We start from the raw sequence: 15,271 nt of genomic DNA on the forward strand, positions 1-15,271 counted from the left end.
CGTGTAATTCATCTTTAAGACTTTATCCCTGACTTTGATATCCGCATGTATCCTTTTTCTGTTTAAGTTTCAAATATCTTTTTGCCAAAACTCTGGTTTTCTTTCTTATACGAAAAATAGTTTGCCTACGGTGTAATGTTTTTTCTTCCCAAAAATAACGTGGGTTTCATCTCTTGTCTCATATTTCGCAATTCTTTATGCATATACTAGTTTAATGGGGAGATCGAAGGTTTTATGACGTTTCTTTGTATTATCTGTTGTTACGAAATTTCTATTTCGTAACAACCTTTTTAAGTGCCTTTATGTCTTATTTCCAGTTTTGTTTACATTTTCTCAAACTAAATAAATAAATAAAATGTTAGACTCTCAATTATCTCATACCATCTTTAGTGGAGCTCCATATTTTAAGATATACTTCTTTAAAAGTGAATTTGCTAGTTAGTGTTTCCTTAAAAGTGAATACTACACTGTGAGGTGAGTTCACACCTTTTACTAAAGTGGTCAACAATGACTGAAAGACAACGAGTTTTGCTTGCTTGGCTTCTGGAGTACGGATCTAAAAAGTCTACGTCAAGAATTTAGCTCTAAAAACCTTGATCTTATTCTATTTCAATAGCCTACTGGTACGAAATTTACGCCTTTACATTTCTGGCGTGTTACGCGGCTCACACTATCAAAGGAACGATGAACATTGACCTTTAATCATCGCCCCATCTATCGGCAAGTATTGCGAAGGAAAATACTCAGTATCAGTTTTTTCTTTATACGAAATGCAGGTGGCGCTAGTAAATAAACCAAGTCGAAAGGCAACAATCCTTGCGTCTTTTGTCAATAAAGTTTAGTTAAAAAAGGCTCATGAAAATTTAACTGTATGCAGTATACAGTCAAATTTTGATCATGCTTGTGGGTTTTTCAGAGGACCACAAAAGAGCAAACTATGTGAAAAGGTAATAAAATGAAATGCCACTTGAAAATCGTGGAAACCAAAAAAAAATTGATTGTTTTGATCCTTTACGACTATGTTATTTGATTAAAATATAGATAAGCACACACGTTAAATAAACTAGTTATAATTAACGTTTTGAAAATTAAATTTTATGCGTACATCTAATTTCACAAGTGAACTTTTGTTAAAAGGAATTTGTTTTATAATCTCTATTCCAGTATCAGGAACTGCCATTTTATTTGCTTAATTAATTTTTTTCATCTCTTTCTAATTATTATGTTTAAATGACTCACAAGAGAACACTGAAAATGTTGCCATTTTCAGTTTAGAAGCAGTTAGCTTATATATACATTGCAAACTCTTAATTTAGTTTCAACAAGGCCGGCGCGATAGCTAGATAGTGCAACCATTGTAGCCGTACCACATGGCAGAATTTAAGAGCGGCAAAACTTCGAAATTAGGAAAGATTGGATTATTTAATTACGGCAAAGCACACGAGGGCTATCTGCCTAAAGGGAGGGATGCCTTCGTGGAGGACTTTATAGGGGAAACTGGCTCGTATACACGTTACACATGGGGAAAACCACAGAAACACCCATGCAGCCAGCCCGTTCGCGGGATTCGAACCTCCCCAGGCAGCATGCATTCGTAAATTGCACGAGAAAAATACGTGCAATTTACGAATGGCCTTTCGTATAAAAAACGTTCAAGATGAACGTAAAAATATCATAAAAAGCATCCAGTGGCAATTACTATTTATTTACGTTATACTATACGTAAATTTTAGGTATATTTACGCGAGAGACTGCTGTTCATTCGCAACTTTTACGTATAATATACGCAAATTTCAGGGATTTACGTATATTTTTAGTAAAAATTTACGCATATTTATCGCATATACGTAAATCTCAATTTTTTGCTTCACGTATGCGTATATATTTAGTAAAAATTTACGTAAATTTCTCCGATTTTTTACTGTATAGAAACGTATATATTAGGTAAAAATTAAGGTAGATATTCCCCGTTTACGGTACAAAAACGTATATATTTGATAGTAATTTACCTAAATCTTCCCTATGTTTTCTTTGCACATGCGAATGACTGGTAAAAATTTAATCCGATGTCTTCTCCACTTTACTGTGTATAAATACACATTTTTTGGTAAAAAATTTGCATAAATCTCCAGTTACCTTTTCCGTGAAATGTACTTATTTTAATCTCATATTTTTTATATAAATCTATGCAAGAACTTTCTGCCTGCTATGATTAAAAGGTAAAATGTCATTTTTATGTCAAATTCTTACATATCTGCCTTTTAGTTATGTACAGCAATATGGAATATATATAACTGGAAAATTTAAATGCACTAGTAAATGAAAAAAAAAAAAAAAAAAAAAAAAAAAAAAAAATTCTATTCAAAAATTACATAAGACTTAAAGGCTGAAAATCACTTTTAATATTTCATTTCAAAGCGACTACAAAATATGCAATAAATTTCGTAAACATCAATTCTATGTTTTAAATCAATTAATGCTATCATTCATTTACATTTTTGTTTACTAAATTCATTTCATAAATTTAAATTTAGTAAACAACTGTAGCAAACAGTTGTTTACTAAATAACACTTTAAATAAATTATTTGATTTTCCGAAGGACATTTTCTTATGCCATTTAAATGAACGATAGCATTAATTGATTTAAAACATAGAACTCAGGTTTACAAAATTTATTGCTTATTTTGTAGTCACTTTGAAATGAAATATTAAAAGTGATTTTCAGCCTTTAAGTGTTATGTAATTTTTGAATAGAAATTAATTTTTTTGCATTTAAATTTTCCAGTTATATATATTCCATATTTCTGTACATACCTAAAAGGTGGATATGTAAAAATTTGATATCAAATTAACATTTTATCTTTTAATCATAATATGCAGAACATTTTTGCATAGATTTATATAAAAAATATGAGATTAAATTAAGCACATTTTAGGAAAAATGCAGTAAATAGGTAATTGGAGATTTATGCAAATTTTTTACCAAAAATGTGCACTTATACACAGTAAAGAGGAGAAGACATCGAACTAAATTTTTACCAAAGTCATTCGCATATGCAAAGAAAACATAGGGAAGATTTAGGCCAATTATTACCAAATATATAAGTTTTTGTACCGTAAAATACGGGGAATACCTACGTTAATTTCTATTTAAAGTACAATATAGTTAATTACCAAACATTCAGATTAACAAGTAAACATCATACATTTAGATTATTTGAATGAGTGTGCTAAATTTTAAAATTGTTAAATATAGACCAGGAAATTGTAGAAAACTTACCTTTTCCAATAGTTACAAAGTTGACTTATTTTCTTTGAAGATGAATGTTTAATGTCACAAATATTGCATTCATATCTTCAGGTAATACACAAATATATACATATTTATTTATTAAAATTAAGTTTATCCAAAACATGTTAAAGAAAATATTAATTTGCATGTAAGTTAATCGAGTAACTTCTGTTTTATTTACAGACATAATTATGATATGTAAAAATTTTACATTTATCAGTCAATCTTGCAATGTATTGTAATCTATTATTGTTGTCTTTCTCAGTTTAAAATCTTATAAATATATTAGATCAGTACTAAAAGTTCACCTCTACAAAAGAAATGCTTTATCGAAGCATTTTTAAAAAGTTCCCTTTTACAATGTAACTGTTAATTTCATAAATACGTTCATAAAATTATGCAAATTCAAAATTACCTAAATATGTTCTTTATTTTATCTTATATACCAGATAAAATTTTAAAAAGTTAATTTGTTTAGGAATATTGAATTTTTTAATATTTATCTCATGTGACTTTTTCTATAACATTATTATAAATGTACATGTTGATGTGGACATACCAATTATTTTTTTTCATCAAATAGCTTTATGGTATTAAATGACTGGACAAAAGAAAGCAATTAGAAGTTGGCTAATATTTTATTAATTTGTTGTCAAATGCTGTGCATTTTAGATTATGCTCATATGATGACAATGAGTTATTTAAATTATAAAATTATTATGAACATATCCCACATAAATTAACAAGTATCAAATTTCAAGTTGTTTGAAGTATTATGAACTGTAATACTTGCAAAAGAAATACACATGAAATTAATTTAAGAATTAGGTTTATTTTACAGGTATTCGAAAACTGCAATTACTGTTAAACAATAAAAACCAACATTAAATCTGAAGAGCATAATTTTTTTCAATAATAAAATTAAACATAAATTTCATTCAGCTTCGCCATATTTGTTCTATAGTTCGCTGTCTTTAATATCCTGCTCGATTTTTGTAAAAGTGAATTCTTTGTCACCCAATGTTTTGAGAACAGCTCCTAAACAAGAAAAAGGAAAATTTGTAATAATTTCAAAATTCAGATGTTTTCAGTTTTTAAATATAGTTAAAGTATTAAAAGATGCATATAAAATGCACTGAGTGTTTGATATTTAAAAACTTACATTTCAGTAATTAAAAATTTAAGTTCATACTATCACACAGTAAACTTCAATTATATACCTTACACAATGCCTATAATTTCAAGTAAAAAATACCTAAAGATTTGTTTAGAACTGCAAGGTTAAGAAAGTCTTTAATGGCTATGTTTGCATTTAAGCACACAAGAAAAAACTTAATTTTGTATTAATTATATTGCATTAGCCTTTCCAATTTTACTCCTACATATAGTAAAGAATATTCGCTTTCTTACAGATATCTTTTTCTTAAATAAAGAGTAAGCAGAAAACTAATCACAACACTATATACATATAACAGAATACTTCATAAACATATACGAGGGCATTCCAGGAAGTAGATTACGTTTCCGTCTGTGTCCGCTAGGGGCGGGGCTAGCGCGGCCATCTTGGGGTCAGAGCGTTGCGCAGCTCAGTCTGCATCTAGCCGTGCTAGTGAGAGGTTCGTGCTGTGCTCCGTTCAGATACTGTGACGGTTTGAAATGTCTGCGTTAATTGAAAATCCCGCGAGCTGCGCTCAGTAATAAGGTTTCTGACTGCAAAAAACTGTAAACCGATAGAAATCTATCGGCAGCTTCGTGAAGTGTACGGGGACAACATTATCACTGAAGGTGGAGTGCGTCAGTGGGTCATAAGATTTCAAAATGGCCGAACCAATGTTCACGACGAAGATCGAAGTGGGAGACCCAGCATAGTGACCGCCGAACTTCTCGAAAAAGTCGATGCTAAAGTCCGTGAAAATCGAAATTTCACAATAACGGAACTTTCTTTGAGTTTTCCACAAATTTCGCGAAGTTTGTTGCACGAAATCATCAGCGAAAAGCTTGGTTACCACAAGTTTTGTGCAAGATGGAAGGCAAGAAGAGGTAACGAAGTGGTTGAAGGAGCAGGCGGCCGAATTTTTCGACGAAGGAATTTCCAAGCTCGTACATCGCTACGATAAATGTCTTAATTTGTATGGTGACTATGTAGAAAAGTAGTATTTGAGTGTGGCTTTCATCTGTATATAACAAAATTTGTTTCCTATACTTTGTTTATTTTTTTATTCCAAAACGTAATCTACTTTCTGGATAGCCCTCGTACATGTTATTAACATATGTATATGCATTGACAGGCTATTTTACACATTTCAATAAACCAATACACAATTAGATGTATTATCAGTAAATTCCTCCAAAATCAGAACACAAATCTTTAATTATGATAACAATGGCATCTCAGTTTGCAATATAAAATATTTCAAGTCTACATTCATGTGCATTCTAAGCAAACAGAAAGCTGAATAACAATAAAATTATAAATACCATAAAAAAGTTAAAAGCCACGTAGAATGATAGCAAGACTAAATGAAGTCTTCCTTCAAAAATCAATTTAAATTCAAAATTTTGCCTTCCTATTTAACATCCCAAAATAGGGTTACTGCTTTCACTAACTAAATTTCCTGTCTTGGCAAAATAAAAATGTCACTTCTGTTGCAGGAAATATTTGCTGCAAACTTTGTATGCAAATAATCCAGTGAAAAAAATTTAATTGTGGCTTGAATATTTTCTTTATTAAATAAATGAAAAATTCCCACGTAATATTAATTTATGATCCACATGAAGCTTTTTACCTCTACCATATCATGCAGCTATTTTAAAATGCGTACTCTCATATAAAAGCCACAGAATTTTTTTTTCAATATGGTATAAATCATTAATAAATCTTCTAAAAACAGCCCAAAAATTTCTGAATTTGATACCCAAAACATAATTCTACGTAACTGTTAATGTATGCATTTGCTTGCACATACTTAAAATGAATTATACACACAAAAACTTAACATAACATATTAACTTTAATAAATTCTTAATTAGCAGGATGACTCAATTAAGGCAAAATATGAAAGAAATCTACCTGATGGAATAGTTGTAAAAGATATATTAAAAAAAAGCTAATACTGTTTACCTTACACATGGCAGAAACTGAGTAAACTGTATGCAGCTGGATTATTTATTAGGAATAGAAGTTAGATCAAAGTACCAGTTCTGGAAGGCTTTAACCATTTGGGTGCAAAGAAGCATCTCAATTTAAAAAAGAATAAAAGCTAATAGAATTTTATAACTTTTACGATCTAGTACAAATATTAGACACATAAACAACACTAAATGCCATTATTTAGTTGCATATTTTCCTTCTTTGTGTACTTTACTCCTTAATTTTTCAGGATATGATTTAGAAACAGAGTTATGGTAAAAATGTGTACTGATAAAAAAAATATTGCTGAAACTGATAAGTCCTTTGAATTATATACTATAGTGCAAAGAGGGATGGAATTTGTGACTAAATATGATAAATCAGATTAAAATAACATTAAACAAATAACATGATAAACTGAAAAAGGAAATTTTATTTGAAATTATTTTTTAATTCATAGACAGACAGTATTTCCAACTTATTAAATTCAATTACATCTTACCTTTGTCAAACCAATATTGGTACTTTTCCATTTTGCCGGCGCAAGCGATAAAGTCGCCCAAAATGGTACATCCGATGCCAAACAGAATATCCTCGCTGGTAACCTTTTACGTTTCATTTTCAAAACACGTCGCAGCTATTTCTATCAGATTGAATGTTTCTTTCAATACTGGGATACAATGACATAGAATTTTTACCAGATAGTTAAATTTTATGTCCTTAGGCCATTTGCAGTAATTAAATCAATTAGGATGCAATCACACACTCACCCAAAAATACAGAAAAGGCAAAATCAAGGGTTAAATTCATCAATTCTAATGAGAATGCACTAGCAAAGTAAAGCACTGCGGTTTTACATAATTTCTGAGTAAGCTATTCGTACGAATTGAAATAATTCCCGCATTTAAACTTGTATTACAAATTAAGATTTAACTTGAAATTAATGTAGATAATTACTGAGAGAATTAGAGTAGTTTAACACTTGGGGTCACGTGATATGAAATGGCGAATCAGAATGTTGTACCATGAAAGCATAGTAAATTCTTAAATTAATCTCTTTTTACAAATACAAATTAATGTCTTTCTACAAATTTATTGTCTTTATTTATTATCATTTTACAAAATTTTAAATGATATTAAAATGTTTATGCCTTTAAAATTAAAATTTCTTAGAACTAACATTTGTTAACATTTTTTATGTGTATACTGTGTGTTGTTGCCAATAAAGTCTGCTTGGCAAGATTTGCGCCGGCGAAACGGAAAAGTACCCTGATATTTTGAATTTTTTTTTATAATTTTCATAAATTTACTATTTTAGGGAGGGTCGGTAGCACAGTGGCTAGTGCGTCACGCAGCAGCACCAGAGGTCTGGTGTTTGATTCCCAGGCTAGGCAAGGTTGGAACAGCCTTTCATCCCTTAAGTGGGTCGATAAAATTAGTACCAAGTTCCATAGGGGACTTAATACCGGGGGGCATGCAACAAGCTGACTTATGCACAAACACCACAGAGCTCACCATCTAGAAAGTAGATATCAAGGCCATGGCTCTCTAAGGGATGTTTGTGCCATCCAGTTTAGTTTTAAGTTTTACTATTTTAGTAACATAAAAACACATCTGTAACAGGTTTGGTTTAGGTTTATTTGATTACTGCAAAGCACAATAGGTCTATCTGCCTAAGGTAAGGAATGCCTTCATGAAGGACTTTCTAAGGGACGGAAACCACGGAAACGACCATGCAGCCAGACCGTTTGCGGGATTCGAACATCGAACCGAACTACCAGTTTTCAGCGACTTTACCACTGGGCCGTTGGCGGGCCTTCTATTACATAGGACCTGTGTGTGCAGAATCACCTTTGAAATTAAGAGAGTTGTATTTAAAATCGGTGCTAAACTAAAGCTGCTTTCTTGCCTAATTTTATACTATTGAAAATACCGGTAATTGTCAAAATTATTCGTATTCAATATGTGTAAGATTATTAATGAGCTGCCAAACCGCAGTTAACCATCTAATATAATACATTCAACGTTATTATTTTTCTTTTTGAATGTCAGGTTTTCATTATTTCTGCCAATATATCTGTAACAGGACATAAAGATTGAGTTAATGTAGAATAGAAAATTACCTTGCAACATATCCAATACAACTTAGTGGTAGTACTTCATTCTCTAGAAAAAAGCATTTTAAATTATTATACTTAAAACAAAAAATTCATATTTGTTACAACAAAACATCATTAACACAATAAACCAGAGTTGAATGCAAATACAGTCAAAAGTCGTTAATCCGGACTCGTCGGGACTTCGGCGATTCCGGATTATCGATTTTTCCGGATTATAGATCATCACTTTAAATCTCGTAAGATGGCATGCAGAAATTCTAAAATTAAAAATATGAAATCTTAATTTATGAAATAAAGAACAATTATAATCTAAAGGGTATCAAAATTTACAAAAAAAAGCTTAATATTTATTTGTTTACTTTATTAAACATTTCTTTCAATGTAAGTTGTTTTAAGTTGCTTTGTTTTATGTGATAATACTTTCTCTTTAATTCTATAAACAGACACGATTTCTTGTTCAGTTACAAAGTTCCGCTGTTCAAGTCCCGTTAATTGTTGTGCCGACAATACCGACTAACTTGTGAATCGAAATTTTTTCGTTTTCACTAACCTCTCTGTCACCTTCTTCATGTCTTTATCCATTTTGTGCAGCAATTCCACTTTTTGTTTGATGGACATCGAAACATACTTTCGTTTTGTACGATCCTTTGGGAGCTCCAGAAGCGGAAATTTTATTTGACATAATCGAAAGTTCAAGTTTACTTTTATAAAATTGCTCTTACAGTCTGCAAAAAATAATAAACCGGATCCAATTCGAAGATTAAGGAACAACGCAATCTGCAACATTAACTGAAATAGATAATTAGATAATTTTAGATTATACCGTCCGTTATACATAAAACGCGCACGCGAAAACGTATTCTGCGCTTGTGCAAACGCATATGCGCGGTGGTAAAAGGTCTTACGCGCACATGCGCAGAAAGTTTTTAGCTTTGAGGTCCGGATTATGGGTGTCCGAATTAACGACTTTTGACTGTATAGTTTAACTAGATTCTTGAAAACTAGTTTATTACTTTCAATTTAATTTAAAAATAATAAAAAATAAGGTACGTATTATGACTACCTAGATATCTCGCCTAAACTGGCAATCCTTGTAGGTTATACAGGTTAAACCTAACATAGTTATAGAGGGCACTAAGATAGAGAGTATTAATCCCACACTAGGGACTCTTAACATTTGGTGGGAACAGTTTGAAAAGTGAAATGGATATTTATAGTGAACCAACGCAAAACAAAAACAATAGTCCTTTAGGGACAAAGCCCCTTTGGACTAATAAATAAATTAACAGCTTTTAGCTATTTTTTCTTCTTGTAAAAAATAGACATACAGAATATTTTTAGAAAATAACAGTACTTTAAGCACGCATTTTCCACATATTTAACACAATAATTCATTCTAGCTCTGTTGCAATACTGGCAAAGGTACTCCTCTGTTATTAGAACGGGATTCAGAAATGTACAATGAAACCTCGAGATACGAGGAAAGTACGAGCAAAATACAAGTATTCACTCGAGTAACGAGCAATGAGCCAGGCTGTCGACATGGGTGGAGCCATTTTCCTATCCGGATCAACTCGGGGAATCCCCTCGTCAGATCACTCAGTGTTCTTATATATACGTGTTTGTGTACTTGCAAGTTAATTGTTTTGACATTTAACATGAAAATAATTATTTCAAGATGCCTCGCAAGAAGATTGTTGCCTCAGATAGTGCTGCAAAGAAAAATAAGGAGCCATGGCCGTCGATATCAAGAAAGAAATCATAGATAAACATAAGCATGGTGAGGGAATTGGCGAAGACTTGCGGCCTTTCAACATCGAAAATCTACACTATTCTGAAGAAGCAGGAAGAAATTAAGAAACTTGATTTAGCCAAAGGAATGCTGGAACGAATTAAACTCGTATCTCGAGGTTCCACTGTAGATATGTAAGCATGTGTATATGCATGAATGCATATGAGTATACACAAACATACATAAAGAATATACACATGCACATACGAGCACCTACATTTAAAAATGCATGCATATAGACACACATTTCTGAATCTGGTCCTGATAACAGAAGAATACCTACATGAATCATAGGATTTACATTAATCAGTTATTAGAATTCTTAAATGCAGAGGATTTACATTAATCAGTTTTATTAGAATTCTTGGTTGATCTTTACATTACGGTAACTTGGCGATTTTTTGGCGAAAATTTGGCGACCAACTCCCCTACAGCAACCCTCTATTTTTTTTTCCCCGCCGCCATTTTGTCTTCACGAAGTAAAGACATGTTTCTTTTCTTCTTATCTACTGAACACTTCTTCCAACAATCTACTAGCCGAATTACACTTATGCTAGAAATTTTATCAAACAAAACTGCTTAATCATGACAAATATTCACTGCAAAATTCGGAAAAAGTGCACAATACCATACACCTTACGCGTTTTTCAAAATAACACATACACATAAACCATGTACACGCCGACTTATTTTTACTTAAAAAAACATCCCAGAATTGCACAAAAATGGCATTGCGCACACTCTTCACTATATCCATGTACACTGCTTTTTTCTCATAAATTCGAAAAATTTCACGAAAATACACGACAATTTTCTCAATCTTTAAACCCGGTAAAAAGAACATATATGAAATTACCTGATCGCGAAAAAGTATTTACCCTTTACAAATATGAACATTTCCACATATAAAATAAATAAAATATCCAAAAACTTTTACCTCTAAATCATCTATTACATTATACACGTCACCAACGAATTCATACATGAAGCATTACAAATATTTAGTATCAAATATTTAAATTATTTCCATGCACGTTTATTTCAACTTAAACGTAAACCAAATTCCTACAAGCATAAAATTCACAAAATAACTATCATTTCATTAAAATATCACTGAACCATGTACACGTCGACTTATTTTTACTTAAAAAAACATCCCAGAATTGCATAAAAATGGCATTGCGCACACTCTTCACTATATCCATGTACACTGCTTTTATCTCATAAATTAAAAAAATTTCACGAAAATACATGACAATTTTCTCAATCTTTAAACCCGGTAAAAAGAACATATATGAAATTACATGATCGCGAAAAAGTATTTACCCTTTACAAATATGAACATTTCCACATATAAAATAAATAAAATATCCAAAAACTTTTACCTCTAAATCATCTATTACATTATACACGTCACCAACGAATTCATACATGAAGCATTACAAATATTTATTATCAAATATTTAAATTATTTCCATGCACATTTATTTCAACTTAAACATACACCAAATTCCTACAAGTATAAAATTCACAAAATAACTATCATTTCATTAAAATATAATTAAATTCAAAAACACCACTTAAAATATACATGAGCACATACATTCAATTAATAAAAATTACCTTACAATCCTAATTACTTTAAACTAAATCATTGCTAATAACAATTTTCCCAATAATACCAAATTCCTTTCCACCTTACATTTCCAACAATGCATAAAAATAATTAAAAATACTAACTTATCTAATCTCCTTCAGAATCTTCATTACGTGGCAGATACACTTTTCTTCATTCTCTTTCAGAATCTTTAAAATCATACTTATCTTTCAAAGCAAGATACCAGGTAAAATAAATAACATAATAAAACATGTTTATTTCTCTCTCACACAACCTTAAAAACATTTCTTACTATCCTTTTCAATACCACTAAATACCCATTTCGAATTCACTTTACTTACGGCCATGGGATCCAAAAATTCACAAACACTATTTCACACAACACAGAATAAAGCCAAATACAAAATTTCCAGATTTTTTCCCGATTTCCCCCCTTTTCCGATTAAAGAACCGTAATTCGTCCATTAATATCACATGACATATCCCATGATCTCTCATTTCCCCCACACAAAATAATGCGTAATCGGAACTCAGTACTGCTCACATTATTACCAAAGTCCCAGGTAGTAACCTTTATCGCCTCCAAAATGTCGCCAAACTACCAGTTACCGTAATGTAAAGATCAACCGAATTCTTAAATGCAGAGAATTTCATCTTCACTACCCGAAAATTCTGTTTCATTTCCAGCTGAAACTATATCAGGACAACCTCATTTATATTATTTCCCTCTAACAACTGAACATTTTTAAAACCTTTTCTATTCCATGGAAAACTAATGCTACATTAAACATATATTTTCTAAATCTGAAAATTTTAAGTTAGCTTAGAAACTGTAATCATTCTTAAAAAAGTTTGATTTATGCAGATGTTAGATCAATAAAATTACTTTCCTGTGAAAAAGTAATATGGTGTTGAACAACATGATTTTACACATCAAGCTATACTGAGTGAAAATTCCTGAAATGTTTTATTTCTTGGTATCTTACTATGCAAGAATTGTATAAATAAGACTACCTCCCTTTTTTAAAAAAAATGTTTAGTAAATAAATACTATGAAGAAAACTGGCTACATTATTTACAGTTCATAATTAATAGAAAATAAATCATTTCTTAGCTTATCAGAATTTATTTTTATCACATTCATAAACAGTACTAATTTAAACAAACATACCATTATGATTTCAATAACTATGAAATAGAAAATCCAAATCTGCATCTTTGATGGTCTAGTAGATTGGACGTCTCGTTTACTACAATTCAGCAGGGTGCCGACTCCCCAGACTGTAATATATATATATATATATATATATATAATTTACGAGGGAAAAAGCAACAAAAATATAAACAATTTCTTGGTTTTATATAAGCATTTCTGCACATTTACAATTTTCATTTTTTTAACTATTTAGTTATATCAAAATACATGATTTAGTAAAATATAATTCAAATAATTTAAGGTATTTTAGATCAAATACTAACTTTTCAATAAATTTTTTCATGCAAGTCTAATAATCAACATAACTATCAAGTTTTGACTTCGAAAATTATGTTTAGAGAAACCCGAAGCTGCAGTAAATAGTTATAAATTTATTCAAAACTGAAAGTAATGCATTCTTACTTTCTTTCTTTAACTATGGCAGATCTTTTAAAACAACAAAATCAAACAAACAAAAAAGAAATGCATTCATGAAAGGACTTAGGACTTACTTATTATTCATGAAAGGATATATTTCAGTAATTACAAGTACATGAAAATTCAGTATATATAAAATAAAATGAACAAAGTACCTGTGTTTCTATCGCATAAAATTTCCTGTTTTAATACACAATATCTTTGAGTTAAAGATTATATATTAAAGCAAATTTATAAAACTAAATTCAAAAATAAGAAATTAAATTATTTTTAGGGAAAACACTAAGCAAATAAAAAATTTTGAATTTCATAAATAAATGAAAGTTACATGCTTTATTTTTTGGCATAAAATAGATAATATTTCCAGAACAGATTTCTGAACAATTAGTCATGTCAATATTGCCTTTCTTTTTCCATTAAAAGCTATTTCCTGCTTAATTACAGTATGCTTTAAGATAAATATTAAAACGTTTGAGTAAAAATAATATAACTATAAAAAGGTGTGACACATACAAACAGGAGTGACACAAACAGTAAGAAACAGACTAGTGCAAAATTTTTTCAATTTATTGATTTGGTATTCTATGTCATTAACAGTACCAAATCCTGAAAATGAATCATTAGGCTCGTACACAAAAGAACAACAGATGGAAAATCCCATTTCCTACACAGATGCTATTTATAAAATTTTATATAGGTGAAGAAAGTACGAGTATTAAACACTGAAAATATAAAATATTCACTTACTTTCTTCAAATAATTAGTAACATCGATGGATTCAGTCACAAACGCCAATCCACGAACAAACTGTATTCTTTGCGAATTTACTAGAGCTGGAGCAAACCGCATGTATTCGTTACTGAGTAACGGGTACATCGGTTGACTCGAAGTACCGATTCGGTACTCACAAATCCATTTCGTTACTCGCATCTTTTCGTTACTCGCATCTGTCGTACGATGCGGTTTATTCGAGTACGAATGATGCAGTTATCGTGCGAATACGAATGATGCGGTTGCTGTTCGAATACGAATGATACAGTTGCGTCACAATGCGCTCGTATTTTTCATTGATAATTTTGAATTCTTTTGGGCATCGGGAAAACTCTTGTTTACATTATGTGTTTTAGTTGAAATATTATTTAGTTGATATTTAAAAAGATGAGCAATTTTGATAGCGTGAAGCGTTATTTTGTATTTCTTTTTACATTAAGATTTATAGTGCATAGTATGTTTGTAATTTGAAAATTTAGATGATTATTGATTTTTTTTTTCTTGAGCGTATCATGGTGAGATTTTATTGATTTGAAATATTTATATACTGTACTGAGGTATTGTTTATATAAGAATATGTAGGTTAATATAGGTTCTTTACTTCCTTGTACGAAATAAAAAGGAAGTAAGTATTGTAATCCAGGAAACTTTTGGGTATCATATTTCAACGGAAATATCCATTTTTGACTATTACGGAATCCATGTGAATTATTTTTTTGGGCGACGTCTGTACGTACGAACACAATGAAGGACTCTTTTTTTTTTTTTCCCTCCAAAAACGGATTGTTAAATGTAATCCCATTTACTCTAAGTTGATACCTGAAAGGGATTTTTTCGTGATGTGTAAGTACCTATGTATGCATTTCGCATAACTCAAAAACGATTAGTTGTAGAACGTTGAAATTTTGTATATG

At 30.6% G+C, this 15,271-nt stretch overlaps 1 long non-coding RNA gene across 1 annotated transcript; it reads right to left on the minus strand.

Annotated features, from left to right (window-relative positions):
• Nucleotides 1–3,941: 3,941 nt before the first annotated feature.
• On the minus strand, nt 3,942–14,802 carry LOC146996867 (uncharacterized). The gene is made up of 4 exons (XR_015041729.1): nt 14,334–14,802; nt 13,125–13,234; nt 8,547–8,589; nt 3,942–4,331 (listed from the first exon to the last, which is right to left on the minus strand). It is a non-coding gene; the product is annotated as an uncharacterized LOC146996867 (long non-coding RNA).
• Nucleotides 14,803–15,271: the final 469 nt, after the last annotated feature.

Source organism: Stegodyphus dumicola, chromosome 6, assembly GCF_044657685.1.
Source record: "Stegodyphus dumicola isolate Sdum_Otavi_A_Nest chromosome 6, ASM4465768v1".
Lineage (NCBI taxonomy): Eukaryota > Metazoa > Arthropoda > Arachnida > Araneae > Eresidae > Stegodyphus > Stegodyphus dumicola.